This window comes from Manis pentadactyla, chromosome 13, assembly GCF_030020395.1.
Source record: "Manis pentadactyla isolate mManPen7 chromosome 13, mManPen7.hap1, whole genome shotgun sequence".
Taxonomy (NCBI): domain Eukaryota; kingdom Metazoa; phylum Chordata; class Mammalia; order Pholidota; family Manidae; genus Manis; species Manis pentadactyla.
In genome coordinates this window covers 53,128,390-53,148,108 of record NC_080031.1, presented here as the reverse complement: position 1 = coordinate 53,148,108, position 19,719 = coordinate 53,128,390, and the positions used below count along the sequence as shown (strand labels likewise).

Genomic DNA, 19,719 nt, shown 5'->3' with positions numbered 1-19,719 from the left:
GAGAAATGTTTTCTTTATTTAAGTAGTTTTCATTAGAACTTAAAATCATTTGATATTTTAACTTTCAGTGAACACTGAAAAATAAGCCACTGTAAACTGGTACACTAGCATTCTTCAGATTGATACATATATGAATATATATTATCATTTTTGGAAATGTGCTTTACAACACAATTTCTCATTAGGCACAAAATATGTCTATATAACTTAGCAAATTTTAAGAACTTTGATTATCACAAAAATTCTCAGGCTGTTTGCATATATATATACTATTATACATTAATACAGTATTATTATTAAGATGTTTATTTGCTACACTTTTTTACTTATTTTTAGCAACCATGTCAGATTACTTAGAAAACTTTTACTAAACATTAGACAAAGTCAAGCTTTTCTTTAAGCATCTTCTTGAAATCTTTAACAGGTAACATCAACTTAAATGACTTTAAGTAAACTTTGGCAGCTGATAACCACAAGGACATGCCCGCCTCAGGCAAACTTAAATTAGCATTAATGCTTAACATTTTCTATCATATTTTCTGGAAGTTTTAGAATGCCCAATTTTCACAAGCGCTTGTCTTTAAATTAATTTCATTAATACTATCCGGAGGTAGAAAGATATTTTTATTTACACACTTAGGGGGTCGTCTGAGTCTGTCTCATTTCTTATGTCAACAAGACTAAGACAAACAAGACAAACAACAAACAGGCGCCTAAAAAGAAGAATCTGCCGCGGCCGCGGAGGCAAAACTGAAACTGAGTTGAGGGCCTGTCAGGCTGCAGCGGCAGCCGACTTTCCTCACAGATGAGGACCTCGTCCTCCAGACGGGGGTAAGGGACGTCTTCCAAGACCCTTGGCCGGTGACCTGCCAGCGCGTCCGCCTAAGTCAATGCCGACCTAGACACAGATTGGAGCTCCCACAGGCTTCATACAGGTTTCAGGCTTGTTAGCTAACAAAAACACTGGGTGCGCTCACCATCCGGCAAGGCACTTTCTGATTAAACACAGAACATTCTTACAGGTTTGACAAGAGACACACGGACACAAACACAGTAATACCTGGCCAGGGCAAGCCTCTGATCCTTGCCTTGCCGTTCTTCCGGGGGGGGGGGGGCACGTGATCCCGGACGAGCCCCCAAATGTAAAACCCAACGGCCTTATTCCCCCCTAGTGAGGAAACGAACGAAGGCCACGGCAGATCGATGCAACAAGCAAGAGGTTTATTGTTATTCCAGCTAGCTGGGGTCCAAGTGTCTGCCCGACACAGCGGGTTTCAACGAGGACCCCGAACACTTAAAGTCAGAGGTTTTTATAGCATTTTCAAAAAGGGCAGTATTTTTCCACAAGCACATCACATTGTTTTTCCAAAAACACATACATTTCGGCTGACGCCACATCCTGGGGGTCTGGCGAGATAAGATCACCCTTGGAATGTTAGGGTGGTTCTTAGTAAGTTAAGCTTGGTATGTATGATTAACTGATTGAGGTTAGCTAACTAAAGGTCACTGCAATCAACACTGGCTGACTAACTTGTTTTTCAAGGTTCTAATATTTTCCTATTTTCTTCCTTCTCGGTTAGAGAATAGTGTCTAAGCTTTTTAAGAAGGCTACGCTTATGCTAACTTTCTATCCTTAATAAGGTTGATTCTTAATGATAGATTCCACAGGGTAGCACAGAAACTGATTTTTTACATAATATATTAGATTAATGTTTTTTGATATCAACAGATTTATTTAGACTAAAAGGAAAGGTGTGTAGAAATCCAAAACAAAGTATTAATTAATGTTGATATACACAGAAGTCTATTTAGAAAGTCTGGTTAGGAAGACCTAAAATCTATTAATCTTTTATATTAATAAATCATGAATTATATATATATGTGTGTATGTGTGTGCGCATATACATATAGTTGTTACACCACAAGAGGTATGGTACTTAAAGATTACTCAGATAATTATTTGTGTATTAATGGGTTCTGGTAAAAAATATGCTCAAATATTTGGGACAGAAATTGGTACATATTTTGTGTACTTGATTTGGAAGTTTTCTTTGCTCCAGATATATTTGACAGATATGCTCAGGTAGATATTTTTCTTCATATGTTTGAAAATTAATGATCACTTCTGTAATTCTTACATAGGTTTAACAGATTTTGAATTACATACAGAAAAAATGTTGCCTAAGCAGAGGTTGTTTGTTGTTTCATCTCAAATACAGACAATACTGTCTATCTTCTAATATCCAGTTATTCAATATAATTCTCGAATAATTTATAAAGTCACTCTGGTTGATAGATAGATAGGGTCTGTGTTGCATGTTAAAACTATTGATTACTTTTACAGAATTATCTCAAACACTAATAAATTAAGTGTTATGATCCATATAGTTTCTCATGGTCATTACTATTGACATAAATAATTCACAGGGAGTTTTTCCAGAAGAACGTCTGGCTATTTATTGGAGAGCATTTTAAAGCCTCCTTGGTGAGAGAACAGTTCTTGTAACTGTAAAAGACTGAACTTACACATTTCCCAACAGACCAACAGAAAATCTCTCAGGAAAAGATAAACTATATCCTTGGAAATGAAATTATCAAGTTAGTAATGCATCATTATTGTGTGTTTTCTTTCAGTGGTTAATATTCCACAATTCCCATTTTCCCACTTTTGAAACTCACTTATTTGGGGATGTAACAAATCAGTATCATACTTAGGCAATATGAGAAGTTCTAACATGGTAACCACCTGATTTTTTTTCAATATGTTACCTAACACATTAGAACTGTTCAGATACTGATACTGGTAAGTTTTCTTCATTAGGATCCAAACTGCTTCCTGGGGTCTAGGAATTATTCTGGCCCATAAATCATTTTCCTTCCCTTTCCACCACCGGAGATTTTGGGCTGGAAAAATTTGCCCCATTAGTCACCCCTTGTTCTTGCCTTTGCAGAGGCAGTTACATGAGCTTTTCTTATTATCTGCCTTTTCTCTCAGATCTTCCAGCTCAGCACAGAGATGAACTAAGGCACAATTTATCCTGAGATAAGGGAGAATAACATTTTTGTTGATTATTAGTGTCCTGCCTGCTGGGAGGGCAGGGAAGCTGGACTGCATGGGAGGCCCTGCTCCTGCTGTTGATAATGCTGATTTACGGAGTTCTGCTGAGGATATCAAGCACCTTATATATTGTAGGCATTTCCCTTCCTATTGCTCATGTTATTTAGACATTGCTAAGCTAGATGGCAGCTCCTGAATCACATGAACTCAAAGATGCTTATCTGTGTGTGAGTAACTTTCAAGTAATATACTTAAATTTTCAGTGAAGGCTTCTGAAGGTATAACAATTTTGGTAGAATGAGTAGTTCTCTGTGTACAGGACAGACCTGATGATGGGTCAGCAGGAAAAAGGATATGCTGGTGCTAAGTGTACCCATCGTAACACCACGTAAGGCACCAGCCACTCTGCCTGGTTGGGGTGAGGCTGAAGAAGAAAAGTGACTTACATTCGCAAGAATTCATCAGAGAGAATTTTAGCTTCCTTTTCCTCTTTAATACCTTATAATATTTTAGAATTTAATGACTATAGTTCATATGTCTTCTGATGATAGAGAACATTCTTTTTGTCGTTGCTTTGCAATGACTTACAACCTAGTTATTGTCCAGTGATATAACTGCACATCAACAGTTTATATGTCACCTGCCTCTGGCTCTTCATCCTGGAGAGATAAAAAATGAGCTTACTAGGCTTGCAATATTTTAGGGTAATTTCAGTGTTTGCTATTTTGGAGAATACATTGTGGTTTTTATGGTGCTTAATGGATTGTAGACTTTAATGAAATGCTGTCATGTGTTACCCACTGTATAGTATGTAGCAAAACATTCATTTGCTGTCACGTTTGCATAATTGATATCATTGGTGACAGTTCACTGACTACTCTGGGGGTGGTAGAGCTCTGTGGCAAGGGCTGTTTTTCTTTTTTTCTTTTTTATGATGATTGATATATAGAAATGAGTTGTGTAGAGAAAATAAACAGTAACCAAATCAGTCAGATAATAGTTCTGCTCACATATCAGATTAACTGGGATCAGTTTTTCTTCAGAAAGAATATTTGAAGTGTTATTAAATTCACTATGATCATTTGTTAAGGTCCAATTGATGTTGCATAGATGCACTGTTTATAAATCTATTTTAATTTTACCTGAATTCAGACCTTTGTGAAGCAAACATCGAACTCTGTGATTTCTAAATAAAGGACTACAGTGTAATGATGAGGGTTTCATATGGCCTTTGGGGGTAAAAAGAAACAAACAGTTGTTGACCGGGGTATATGTAAAGGATTTTCAAGCAGTACTGACGGTACTCTTGATACTACTACTGAAGTAGGGAACATAAACTTTATTGGCACTAATTCCAACAATTGTGTAATTTTCTCTGGCAGTGCTTAGCAGCCCAGGTTTATAAGCTCAATTATATTAACATGGCACAATGTAATCAAGAGTTAATTGTGCTTATAAATAAAATGGGGATTCATCTCAAATTGAGTCACTTTCCTGATTGCAGGAATAACTGCCTTGCTATCCTTCATTTGCTGAATAAAATCTTACAGTCCTTAGCTTGGTACTCAGTGAACACGCCTGTCCCCGACTCTCCCATTCATAAACATTTTTCTTCATCCTATTGCACTCTTAACAATGACTATGTTCCATTCTGCTTGCCATGCTCTAAACTGAGTGGAACTACTTACAGCTCTACGGAGAACCCCTTTTTTCTGGACTTTATGCTTTCATTCATATTTGCAGAAGACACACCTGATAGAAGGCTGTTATAAAAAATGTACAAAGAACTCTTAAAACTCACAATAAGAAAAATGCATAATTAAAAAAGGAGTGTAACTCCAGGGGGTGGAATCCTGGGGCAGATTACCTCCAAAACAGAAATCAGTCAAAGGGAGATATAAAGTTAAGAAACCCTTTCATTTCTTACAAGCAGTCGTCCCATCTCTCTTTTGATGTGGCTACAGCAGAGAAGAGCTCCACCCAACCGCTCTGGTCCAGATAAACCCTCTCAGGCCCTTGTAATTACCTATTGATATGTAGATGGACTATTTCTCTCCAGCTCTTGGAAACACCTGATATGCAGATACACTAAAGCCAGGTGAGAAATTCTGGAAATACTGCAATTTTACCCGCAATGGGCCAGAGACATTAACAGACACCTCACCAAATAAGATATGCAGATGGCATGTAAACATATGAAAATTGTATGTCATCAGAGAAGTGAAAATGAAAACAACGAGATACCACTACAGTCCTGTTAGAATTGCCAAAATCTGTGACACTGACACCACCAAATGCCGGTGAGGATGTAGAGCAGCAGGAACTCTTTGGTGGGAATACACAGTGCTGCAGCCGCTTTGGAAGACAGTTCAGTGGTTTCTTAGACAACTAAATATACTCAACATATGATCTAGCAATCATGTTTGTTGTAAATAATCCAAAGGAGTTGAAAACGTATCTCATACAAAAGCCAACATACAGATGTTAAAAGCAGCTTTCTTCATACTTGCCAAAGCTTGCAAGCAACTAAGATATTCTTCAATAGGTAAATGGGTAAATAAACCATGGTACATCGACACAATGGAATATTATTTGTCATTAAAAAGAAGTAACAGGAATAATAATAATAATAGTCATGATAATATCAGCTAATATTCATTGAGAAATTATGTGCATGATTTTTGTGTTAGAATTATATTGTGTGTTCTTGCCCACAAATATAATGGATATTGTACTAATGTGTAATACAAGGACTGAAGGACCAGCACTATGCAGCTACTAGACAGATGGATTTGTTTACAGAAGTGTCAAGTTGGATCTTAAAAGTTATTCTATTTCGTAATAAATTTTTATACTGATAACCAATTAATTTAGTATTTGTGCTATTAAAAGAACACAAGTAGGACAGCGAATGAGTTGAATAATACAACCCTGGTTTCCAGGTAAATAGAAAAGAGGACACATCTTGAGAATAATAAGAACTTGCCATCAATAATATTAGGCAACAATTTTCCAGGAATTATGCTAAACTTTTTATATGAATTACTTAAATTTCTTTCTATGAGGTGAGTAATGGCATTGCTTAAGAAATATATTCATGCTCAGGTAATTTGTAAATGAATAAATAGCACTGTATTTAGACCTTTTTGATGGCATAGTCTATGTATATAACCAATAAACTCAAGAGATACAGGAAAATTTGCATTAAACAGCAGAAAAGGAGGAAAATGAACCTACCCATACATTTTCAGAAAGTCAGATTAAGTCAGTCCAGGTCACCTCTTAATAGATGAGCAGAAACTGTAAAAACTGCCTGTTGTCACATGAAGGGGCAGAGCAATTTCACCCTCAGGGGCAGATAAAAGGACAATTTAGGTTAAAAAAGAAAAAGTGTTGACAATGTTGAAATGGAAAAATGAAATAATTTACATTGAAAAAGTAGGGATTTAAACTTCATAGAAACGATACAAATAAGGCAAATTCTAAGGAAATCCACCCTTTGCTGTGTTTTTCTTTCCTTCTTATACTAATAGATCTGCAAAGAAAAGGCAGACCACAAGGTAGCCAGTTATTCTGCCTCAGCCCATTATTCTCCATTTCTTGGTATTGATCACCTCATCCTCTTTCTGCCAGTCAATTTTGATTGACATTGTGAATAGAAAATTAGTTGTCTTCAACAATAAGTTCTTTGTGGTAATATTTGGAAGTATTCCATTATCGATTCTGATCTTTGGTAACTCTTCCTTTCATATGTTCACATTTTCTGTCATTTCTGTAACAATTTTTGAGCTTGTATAGTAACAGCATTGCTAAGCCTACTCAGCACAGCTCCTCTTTAAGATCTGGAATTTCCATTCATGGTATTATTAATTTTTAGTGACTGTGCTTATTTTTATTAACTGATGTAGGTCAACATTTATAATTAATCTGTGTAAAATAAAAGGGGCACATATTTTAAAAGGAGCCGTGTTTGCTGAGGTAGAGAATTGCAATTCAAAATCATCTATTTAATTACTGAATTTTCATTCATTCTTTTATACATGAGTTATTTTTGTTGACTTGGAAAAATTTCCAGTGAAGTAAGAATAATAATTTTTGAAGACCTCTGTCATTTGGAAAAGTCATTGCTTACATGGATTTTATGATTTAAGAAAAATCTGAAACAAACAAGTAGTTTCATTTTCTTGTTTGACCCAGGACCGGCAATTTTAAATGTGTATTTAAATAAAACTCTAGGGACCAACAGGAGATTGCCAAGAGATTACCTAAATCATTCAAAATATACATTCATTAATTGTATTTACATGGCATTCTAATACCTTTATGATTATAGGAAAAAACAAGATTGTTTTTATTCAGTGTCTCCTCAGAGGGTTCAGTGCAGACAGCATAGTCAGTTGGGCATCTCAAGGGGATGAATCCATGTCAATCATCCCTGTTCATGTCACTGTATCACTGATGGAGAAACTTTAGTGTAGCTCAGAAATTAAATCTTGGAATTCTTCTATTATATTTTAAAAAGCCAATCTGAAATATGAAGCTGTATGTATGTATTTATTTAAAATTGTAATGGACATGCCCTCAATATAGAAAATTACAATTTTTTCAATGATAGTTTCTTCAGTTTCTTTGCTCATCTTAGACTATTTTAATTTAAAAGTCATATTATTTCTCTGTTTTAGTTTTTACTGTTATAAAAATCATGTGAAATAGCTTGTTTTATCAAGCTAATCACTTTCCTGTTGGCTTATTTCTCTTGTTCTATTTAATATGGGAATTATTCAAAATCTGGTTATGTGTTTTGTTTTCTCAGAAAAAAGAGCATTTTTTTCTTTACATATACTTATTCATTCATAGGGATACAAAACGAAAGAACATTGTAAGAACTATCAACTTATGTGTACATGAAGCTTCCTCTCAGCATGTAATTTTAAAATTTCCCATCACTGATATTTAGCAAGTGGTCATGAGTAGTTGTACATAATGGGCTATTCTGATCGGTCAGGTAACTGTTCTGATATGTTTCTATAGATATTATAGATACTCTGCTAGTCTGTATATATTTTGAATATCAATTCTTCATATGATGCATAATAAGTAGAGCCAGAGACATATTTTCACTGAAAAATATAAATCAGTCACAACAGACATCTAGTGTCTGGTTTCCATTTATTAAGTGCTAGTCCACACCAGGTGCTGTGTTAAATGCTTTTTGTTCTTTAACCGTTTAAACCTTCACAGCTACTCATGAGAAACTCACTATAATTAACTCTTTTAAAGGAAAATGGAAGCATCAAAAGTTAAGTAAATTTTACAGAATTACATAGATAATCAAGGAGCTAAAACTCTAACACACCATTTGATACCAAAGCCCATAGTGTTTTAATCCCAAACTATACTGCCTCTTATAAAATATGAAATGCCTTCTTGTCTCTTTAAAGTAAAATTTAGATAGTTAGTCCAATTAAGACTGTTTTTAATTGGTGCTTGCATGGAAGATTATTTTTAAGCCACTAGTGGTGATTGATAAAAATTCATTGAAATCAATTTTATATGACTTCTCTGATCTGGACTCCAAAATGGTTACTTTTTTTCTATGTGACTATATTGATAAAGAGGCAGAAAATAGTTACTATTTTGTGAGACAGGGAAATGAAGAAATCACTGAACCAGAAGCAGAAGTTTTGTTATTGGCTTAACTTTACTTGGATGCAAGTATGTATTTAAAAGTAATTTTTGTTTCTGTGCTACAATGCTGGAGATTATAGGAAATTTAGTGAAATTAGGCATATAAATTGCTTTAGACTTCTAATGTAATGTTCCATGAATACGGTAATGGAATAATCTTGATATTAATTTCAGGAATAATCTTTGGTGTAAAAGTTTGATTTCATTTTATGTTAATTAGGATGGTCAGTCTGATTACTGCTTTCAAGTAATATTGCTATTGTGAGCATTGGTTTTATGCTATTTATTATTCTGTAAGAATTACAGACACTTATTAAGAAGAGTAAAATGTCATAAATATTTATCAGTGAGAGTAAAAATTAATAAGTTACAAAAGCTGAATTTAAAATCCTATATGTCATGAAAAAAAACAAAACCTGGAAAGTGGAAGTGGTTAGGAGGAGAGTGAAAACATGCTTATTTCCCGGGCTTTTATGATTGGCTGGTGGCAGACAGTTGATTTTTTTCCTTCATATTCCAAGTAGAGAAATAACATTTTGAGTATTATAAATGAATAGCCCTTGATTATTCCAAATGTAATGTTCCAAAGTGAATAACAGAAAAGATCCATTTCACATAAAAAGGAAGCAAAAACATTTAAAAACTAGAAAGTCTAAATGGTAAACAAAGACCAGATTTAAGGTGTGTGACAGTAATTATGTATTAATATTAGAAAGGAAATATAAAAGTTCTCAAATCCTGTTTTTAAACAAAGCTAATTGGCATAGGTTAAAAGTTAAAACATGGAAAGAGATATAAAGATGAACATATAAAAGCAAGAATTATTACAAGTCTATTAGAAACTTTAACTGCACATAAACAATCGTTACCTTAAACCAAACAGGACATTGTATAATAGTGAGAACAATGTAAAATTCAATAGAGCATTTATGCATCAAATACCACATTACACAAAGTAGCTATAAACACAAAAAGGATGAACAATTACAGATTCAAAAAGTTAATCATAAACACAATTTTACAGTGAAATTTTAACTATTTCTCTGTCTTCAATAAGTTTGTCAACATTATTACACTTTTATAGAAATATATCTTATTGTATTATCATTGTTATTACAGTAGTTAATAGACATTACATTTTATAGACAAAAGGGAAATAATCTTTCATTAAAAATTCCAGGTTTCATTTATAAATAAAATAAATATATTTAACCAAAATCAAAACTTCTAAAAATTTTAAATAATAAAAATATGAACTGTATTTAATCATAATATTAGAACACTTTAGTATAATTTTAAATAACAGCAAAAAGGAATATTATTACTAAGGAAAATAAAACATCAAAAATTAAAGAAAATGAATAGAAACTAAAATTATAGAATATGTAAAATTGATGATAGAAAAATATCTAATGAAACATGGAATGACATCACATTAATAATTGATAAAAGTTTGTAACTGTAAGAATTTAGATTATTAACATGTAATATTGAGGCCAAATTATCTTAACTCTGGCTGTATATTAGATTTGTATGAAGAATACCCCCTTAGGCTGGTTAAATTAGAAACTCTGGCAGTGGATCATGGTATCCATGGGTTGTTTTTTTAAATAAATGCAAGGGTTGTTTCTAATGGGCAGCAATGGTTAAGAAATACTACTCAAAATATCCTAATATTACAAAAAAAACCCAAAAAACCATAACTTGAAAAAGGGAATAATATAAAAGCAAAGGAAAATTTAATTTATTAGACAACAGAAAATATTTTTAAAAGTTAGAAAGCAAAAAATAATATAACTGAGAAATAAATCTATAAGCTCCTTATAGAAAGATTAGCAGAACAGATGAAATTCTCAAGAATCCCACTGATAAAAAGAGAAAATAGTAATATTTCAATTAAAATTAAGGAGTATTAAAAATAAATAAAGAATTAGTCAAAGGGGATATTCTATAAGATTTCATAAAGGCCTTTGATAAGCTGCAATACACATTTATTTTAAAATTAAATTATGTATAAAATGTTAGCATACACATTTTCATGAATGTGGGCAGTTGAAAAATCAACATACAAAAGTAAATAACATATTTACCTATTAAAAATGGATGCTTTTCAAATTTCCTTTTAAAATTCCAACTACAAAGCCATAAAGATTTAAAAAACTGTTCAAAAATTATATGAATAAAAATATAAAAGTTGACTTCTAAACCAGAGAAAACCTGCTCAATTTGAGAATACTCCTTTGTTTCTGGACAGGAAGGCTTAATTTTCAAAGAAATGAAAATGTACTCAAATTAATTTTTAAACTTTATATAATTCCAATGAAATTATTTTTAAAAATGAAATGATTTCATTCCATTTGAAAAAAGTAAAATAAAACAAAAATGTGAGACTACAGAAGAAGATGGGAGGACATGTACTGTCAGATATTAAACATATTAAGAAATTACAGTAAAGTAAGAACAACAAGGTATAGTATCTGGAAAATGGGTCCTCACTGGAACACAAAAAATGTCTGGAGTAGGTGTGATTTATGGCACCTAATAAAATTGGCATCTCAAGTCAGTGAGGAACCTTAATTTAATAAAATTTTATGTTTTTCTCTCATACATTAAATTCCTTGTGAATTGTACATGTGATCATAAAAAATTTTTAAATAAATATAAATAGCATGTTGGAAATATTTAACTGATTATTGTGGAAAATAACTTTCTAATCTTAAAAGCAAGAGTAGTTTATAATTCCACGTAGAATGGATAAACTGACACAAGAGAGTTGATTCTACCCTAATAAGAAAGAGACATAATTTAAATTCATAATTTGAAAGCCCATCAAGGAACTTAGTCACAACCAGTGGAACCCAAGTAGATGGCTGGCATCTCAGGGAAATGAGAGGACACAGGAAATGTTTTGCCTTTTGCAGAGGAAAGAAAAGGTAGCAAAGCCATTATAATCTCACTGTGGGAACAGTTATAAAAATATGATTTAATAAATGCTATTAATGTAAACAAGGATTTGTAAAAAAAACCCCAGCTAAATGGCCAAGAAACTAGAATTCACAGAAGATATATTTTTAAAGGTCAGGATTCAATGGCAGAGAACAGAATACACTCTGGTTATGGTTTAAACAGAAAGAGCCTTGATGACTGTGCACTTAAGTCACATGCTAAATGTTTAGAACTGTTAGAAAAAAGTTGGGCTTTAAGCAATGGCCCCCAAAGCCACACTCCAGACCTGAGTCAGAAGCTGCATCTTCTATGATCAGGAATCTGCCTAATTGGGAAGTTTCAGCAATGACTGCTTAAGTCACCATGTCACCATTCTCAAGTCCAAAAGCAGACAGGAATTGGCTGTTACAGCATCCAGCATTAGAACAGTTACATGCCTGCTGTCATCCACACCCAGAGACCACATACCCAATACCTGTGGCGGCCATGAAGCCAGTGTCTGTACATCGCAACCACTGCTAATATTTCCCCAGGAAAAATAATTCCACCCAGATATTTGCCATAAAGAGAGCAACAGAAATGAAATCTGTGTCTCCCTTCTGACGTCCAAATTTGTAATACATCTGAGCAATAGATCCCAGTTCCCTCCTAGCCACAACCAAGGCTTGCCAAATAGTCTAGAAAATAGTTTTTAGCTTCCCAGTCTCTGTGAAGTAGGCTTCTCCACTAGAAGACTGGATTGGTGGGTACCAACCAGTTAACCATAGAGACTATCACAATGTTTGCTCTGGGCCTTAAAGAGAAAATAATGTGCCAGCAGGACAAATTGTAAGACCTTAGGCAGAGAAAGCAATGTGTATAATGAGAAAGAAAGAAAACAAGTGAAAACAAATGGGAAGTTTATTTTCTTGAAGAATGAATACATTGGGTAACTGAAAAATATTCATGTGGATGGGTGGGTGGTGGGTAGAAGGATTTTAAATACCATTTTATAGTGATAAGTTTTTGCCTTAGGAGAAATGGGGAGCTGATGAAAATATTTAAAATGAAAGAGTACCAAATCCTAGTTTAAAAAAAACTATTAGTGATTTTCATGTTCTTCCTGCAAGGATCTTAATGCACTCGCATATATTTCTGTTCTCCAGCATGAAATTCAGGCCGTAGTATAGAGAAAATGCCCAACTGTTTGTTACTGTTCCAAATGTCATAATGTCCAAGCATTTAGAACAACAACAAAAGCTTAAAATAACTGGATGTAGGTTTGAAAGGATATGCATATGTGGGGTAAATTGCAGAATTTCCAGAATCTCCTGCCTTAGCCTTAGTCTATTTATATATCAGTAACTGCTTACCACTGCAGCCTCCTGCAGAGTTCAGGGACCAGGGGTGGAGAGAGAACAGCCATTCTCTCTTCCACTCTGTTTCTGGTATGTAATTGGTCTGGCGTCTGCCAATCATCAAGGACCCACCCACGGAGTACCTCCCAGAGAGGTGCGCAGGAATTAGCGTGCTGAGAGGGCAGAGTGTGAGTGTCAGCCTGGGAGTCAGATGGGGCCGGGCTTAGCTAGTGGATTGAGCAAGTTGTGAGCAATAAAAGCGGTTTCTCCCAACCTATCCTTTCCCCTGACTTATTTTGGTTTCACTGGTTTCATAGGGGTTTCACCCCCAGCCTGAAACACCCTTCTCCCCGGAGTGACAGCATATTTTTTAGCTTTCTGTATTAAATGAGCTCTGGAAAGAGAACCATGAACCAATCACAAAAGTTTGTTAGGAAAACAAGTTTGGGCATGACTGAGTTAAAACACATCCGCATGGCTTATTGTGAAATGTTCAGTTTTTATAAACTGATGTATAATTTGAATCTTCATGCTGATATTATGCACCATTTTTCACAATTATTTAACAAAGCATATTTTCCCATGGCATTTTGGAGGACAAGGGTTTCATGGAACAGACTTTGAATGTACTTACTGAAACTCATTGAATTTCTCAATTCTTTTCAGACTTCTTGGGAAATACTATACTTTAAAAATTTGAATTAAGTCATCATTTGGTTTATCTTTGGATATTTGTGTTCCTTTTTAATGTGCTTCCCTTGGGCATTTACAAAGCCAGGCAGTTCTTCATTTAACTGGGCAGCTGGAAGGGAAAGATAGCAATGAACAATTAAATTTGTAGATTATTTTTTAAAACATTTTTTATCCATTTTCTTTACTCCTCCTCACATCACAAATATCTTTTTCTGAGGCAAGGTTAACAATTTGTAAAATTTAGTCTCTCCTTTTTTATGCTTACTAGGATTAAAAGAAACTGCTGTAGATGGCTGAGAGCTACAAAATAGAATAAATGAAACACAAGTCCTGAAAACCCATGGGTGGTATTGATGTCAATTATTTTAAATTATTAAGAATGCTAATTTAAATAAACAAAAACATGTAGACTTGATATTTTAGCGGATGTCAAAACAAAAACTGCTAAACATTCACTGAACAAAGTTAAATAATTAAGGAAGACCTTATTCAAGGTTATTGCAATAGGGTGGAGAGGCCAGAAATCAGTCTGAGCTCAACTCTGCTTGAAACACAGAGCTGGGGAGTTTTTAAAAGGTAGGCTGGGAGATGATAGGACATCTCTTTTTGCTTACTGACTTTACACAGAGGAAAAGTAAACTTCCTCTTATTTTCATGACAGCAGGTAGTTTTGCAACTTGGAGCAAGTCATTCTGCCAGAGTGAGGCTCCTGAGCACTATCCCCCATCCCAGACCCTGGGAGATGGGGGCTCTGTCTTCCCTAATGATCACATTTCAAAGGCATGGCTCCCAGGGCCTCTAGAAAGACTAGCCTAGGTTGTAAAACTTACAAGAAGACTTTTTAAAAATTTACATCTGTAGTTCTGTAGTGGCAGTGAAAGGATTCATAATTAAATGTTTCCTACACTAAATGTCCTAAGAGAGGTCAGGAGTCCATGGTCAGGAAGAGCCTGTCCAAAGTTTAGTCAAGCTGAGGAGAAGATTAAGACTCTCTTGGGCACAACATGTAGCCAGAGATGTTGGATGTGAGATTTTCTGGACATTTTCACAATATTAAGTTTGACATGTATGCAATACCGGATATACTATAAGATATACCAAGTATACATTAGGAGAATGTATCTTCTCAGGGACTGGACTAAACTAGTATTTTTAATCTCTTTCTGCTTCCAGAATGTCTGTTCACTAAAAAGCAGAGTAAGAAGGGATATACTTTCATACTTGTCCTTTGAAATTGCTCTCTGAGAAAGTAAAAAATGTAAAAACTGTCATAATCCTAAAATACCCACAAATGAAAGATAGGTACATATTAATACTTAACCCTTCTGTATTTTAATGTGTTCACAGTAGAAAATATACATAAAATATATTTTTCTCTCCTATCGCTTACTCTGGTTTCCTGATTTCTCCATACCTAAGTAGCCAGTAGTTACAAATGGGGCCACATTTCATGCTTCTTGGCATCTCCTTCATTGGAACTCTTCAGACTAAACACTTTGGGAGTGGTCAGGGTTATTTCACATGTGCTCGTGTGAAAGTTCTGGTTGGCCATTTTGTGACTTTTTTTTACACAAATATTGCTTCTGAGCTTTACTTCCACTTCTGCTGGTTTCATTGCACATTCAAGGCTGTCCCACATCAGCGGGTTGCTGCTACCATTTCCCTCAGGTGCTGTGGTCTGAACCAGGTCTCTTGATAATAATGCCCTAATGTGCTCAAGGTAATGTTGCTGATGAACTGGGTTTTGTGATTCTTTCTTCTTTTTGTGTATAACTGTTTTTAGAAGATTCTGAACCTCTTGCTGCATGTGCAGTTATGTGTTATAAAGTTGTGAGTTAAGACTTTTCCATATTTATTAGTTCTTCTTATAGGGGTTCACAGAGAAGCCCATGATGGAATGAATAGTAGAGAGACTGCCCTTCTCTGCATTCTTCCCTCTGTCCGCCCCGAGGCCTTATGAGTGTGCTATGCGTGGCGCATCTGGCTCTCCCTTCTTTTGGGATGAGTCTTTCCAAGAGTCTCATTAGACACTTGTGCAAGGAAATTTTTGATTAGACAACCCATACTTTTCTTGGCTATCCTCAGACAGTTTAGGTTTTATCTGGGATTTATAATAGTTGATTCTTACTAGTATAGATTCATTCACTCTGGCTTTCACTCTCTTTCAGGCTTAAGTTCCATTAATACAGGTGTATCAAATTGTGGTCTCTAAAATGTAGTCACTTGAAGAACGTGTAAGCTTCAGCTTTTACTTTATATAAACACTGCACACAATTTTCAGAAATAATAAAAACTTTGATATTTTGTACAATGTACAAAGAAGTCAGGTCATGGCTCCTGTACTTGCCCACCTGCATTTGCACTATACTATTTTGCTATTTTTTTAACAAAGTGTCATTTTGTGTAGAACTAGGAATCTGGCTACACTAATGAACTGACTAGACTATATTTCTTGTCCCCATGAAGATTATATATAATAAATATACATATGCATGTGTGTATATGTGTGTGCATATGTATATAATTTCCAAATGAATAAAAATTAAGAAAATATTAAGAATTTGTCTTCCACATATATGCTGATGACTGTCCATTGCTTCTTTTGGTCCTATTGTTTTCATATATACGATAAAAGTTTGCATTTCCTTATAATTGTCTGTGACAAGTCCTTCACTCCCAGTGTGGGCTCCATTTACAGAAACTGTCACATAATCTTTGGAGAAAAAATATAAAACTGTTGCATTTTTTTCTAAATAGAAATTAATGGTAAGGAGGCAAGCCAGTGAAAAAGATTTTAGATCCAAGAATTCTGGCGGCCATTTTTTATATATGTTGCTCAGTAATGGAGTAACTACTTGATTAATATAAATCTGTTTCCTCATCTGTAAAATTCAGATACTAATAATTTCTTGAAAGGGTTGTTACAAGAATCGAAGAGCGCAGTAATTGTGAGTGAGGATGATGTTGAACTTGGGCCTCAGGTGAGCACCTCAATCACTGGTTATGTTCCCTTGCTGCTCTAGCTCTCAAAAATTAAGACTGACAACTAGCAAATCATACTTCTCAAATCAACTTTAGAAAATAGATAAAATTTAAATAGATACAGCCTCACCAAATTTGAATCCTCTCTTCTTCAACACCTCATACTTAAATTTTAAATAAAACACTTATTATTGTCTTTCCTGTATATGTTTGTTATCCTCTTATCTCATGTCTCTGCTATGGTACAACCTCCTCATTGTCATAAATATACTGAGATTATCTCTGGGCTCTAAAGAATGCCTTGGAAAGGGCTTTGCCCAAAGTATATTCGTAATAAGTAATTTCTGTGTTTTTAATTTGTGGATGTAGCCTTGTAATTTTACATAGTTTCCCTCAATAACATATTTTTAAAATGATAAAAGTATGCCTTGTTTTAATAGTTTGTCAGGAAGAATAGATAATTCACTTTTAGAAGGCATTCCCATGTTTTATTTTCCTCAATTTAGCTTTTAATTGTCAGTATTTCCAAATGCATGAAAGCATAAATCTCATTTCTTTCTGTATCCCCAGTTGGTCTTAAATATATTGCTTCTGTTGTTAATGACAACCAAGATAAACTGTATTACTGTGCGTGACAGAGCACTAGAGCACCAGCGAGCCCAGTGCACTCAATTCTGCATGTCTTTGATGGGCCTCCACACATAGAAACAGAGGATTTACATACTGAGAAACAGTTATGTATTCCAACCATATATACTTTCTACCCCTTTTAAAAGTGATCCAGACTCTTTTTTAAAGAATACAGACTTTGCCACATGCAGCCTCATCAACAATGGGTTTCAGGATAAATAAACCAGCAAGGAGATCATGTTGGCAAGGTGTTCACTGCACTGAGTAATAGCACTCATAGGGAAGAAATCCTTAAAAAGTTGCCAGATAGATCAGATGCATATTAGAACAGTTAGAAGAAATGATAAACAGTGACTACCATTTTATTTCAATTTAGCCGAACTAGAAAACTTTCTCTGGAAAACAGTCTGGTCTCGGAAGCTATGGGGTTCAGGAGATTTGGGTTCCATTCCTTCTCCCAACCTAGAAGGTCATTTCAGCAAGTTCTTTATGATGCTATGTCCTTTTTATCCCTTCCATGAAGCCAGGATTGAGAATTGGGTATTTTCCATTAAGTGGACAGGAAAAGTTGGAGGAGGAAGCAGGTTTTTGTTTCCTGTGTAAAGTCACTGACTGGTAATAACATAAATGGTACATAAATTTAGACTCCTTGGGCTGTCACCTAAAGGACTCAGGTATGCAGTACTTGAACACAAGAGATTGGAAATTCATTCTGAAAGGTATTATTGCCAGGCAGCTGCATTTGGGAGGTCTCTCCCTGTGCACCAGGTGAAACCTCAACCTGGATGAGGGAGGATTCTTGACTCTGAATAAGAAAGAATTTTCTAGCAGGTCATAAGAGTATAGGTAAGGAATTCATTAGAGCGAGAGTAGAAATGAATGGCAGCAGCATTGAAGGCAGCTGAGAGCAGGAAAATGCAGAGGTGCAGAGGGAAATGTTTGCTAAACATTCTCTTGGCATAAGTCAGATCCCCTTGTTGTCTCTTAAAGCCAGGGTCACTTGGTGTCCCTTGTCCACTTGGATCTGCATTGCATGGGGAGAAGCCTCTATTATCCGGGATTTGGCAGCCATGCAGCACAGGATAGAGTGAGATGATATTCTGAGAACTTCCCAAAGAAAGGAAATTTTTCAGGCAGTGTCCTGCAGTTGCAGTTCCCTGGATCTCACCCAGGTGAGGGTAACTTGCAAGCCCAAATCTGAGCTCTCAGCAGCCCCTCCCTACTTATAGGGGCAAAATGGAGACTTGTAAATAGAATGAAATAGCAAAAAGACAAAACACAGTAAGCTGAGCAGTGAAAAAGCTTTCTTTAAAGGTATGCACTTACAGAGAGAAAAAGTGTGGGTGCCCTCAGAGATGAGGCATGCTAAAAGACTGGGGTTTCTGTCTTTCAAGAATTTTTCAAAGGACCAGGGGATATAGACTTGTAAAGTGGTCTCAAAATACTTATCACCAGTGAAAGACATTAAGTCTCTTCTATTATCAATCTTCCAGGTAATTCTGCAAAATTAACTTAACACAAGAAATTGGTCAATTCCTCTGCAGGATAGCAGCCTCCCTCTGGGACCATATCCATCTAGACTGCACACCCTGCCCCCAAGGTGCTCTGAGTTATTGTCTCTTCGCTAAAGAATATGTTAGGAATTTTGCTTTCTAACTTACTGGTTTTTAAAATGGAATCTTAGCTTTAAGGTGGAGTCCTTCCTGTTCTTACTATACTGTTTATATCTCAGCATTTTTCATCATAGTCAGGAAAAGTTAACCATGCTGCTTGTCCCAGGGCCCTGCCCTACCTCAGTACGATTCCTGAAAGCAGCATAGTTGATTGTCTAAAAGGTCCCATTATTGTTTTCATCCCTTCTTGTATATTGACCATACCCATCCAATCTTCCAATAATAGCACCAATAACCAAAGGTGGCAAGAAAATTATCAAAAATAAAAACAGAAAACAGAAAACCCTGAGATTAAAAAAAAGAAATGAGGTTTGTGGGTAAAATTGCACTATTTCCAGAATCTCTCGCCTGGCCTTAGTGCATTTCCATATCAGGAGGTGTTTCCAAGGGGTGGAGAGGAGTTGTCCTACTCCACATCAGTAGGTGATCCCAAGGGGAAGCGGGGGCTTATCTGGACAGAGAGGTTGGGTGGGGCTCTTCTCTGGCAGCTGGGGTGCGGCAGACATGGGAGAGCAGAGGTGGATGACTGCTTGTAAGGAATAAATGGGTTTGTTTCTCCCCCTTATTTCTCCCTTTGACTGTCTTCGGTCTCAAGGGTATTTTGCCTGGGATTTCCCCCCAGAGTTACGGGTTTGTTGGTTTCATCGTGACATTCCACCACAATTCACCATTACACCAGGACATAAGGAGGAAGGGAGAAAGGGGATATTGT

At 35.4% G+C, this 19,719-nt stretch overlaps 1 long non-coding RNA gene across 1 annotated transcript in view; it reads right to left on the bottom strand.

Moving 5' to 3' along the window:
- Positions 1–19,719, bottom strand: part of LOC130680315 (uncharacterized) — a 29,960-nt gene that overhangs the window by 4,369 nt on the left and 5,872 nt on the right. Inside the window, exon 2 of the long non-coding RNA XR_008993268.1 lies at positions 13,664–13,831. This is a non-coding gene — a long non-coding RNA (uncharacterized LOC130680315). The remainder of the gene's footprint in view (positions 1–13,663; positions 13,832–19,719) is intronic.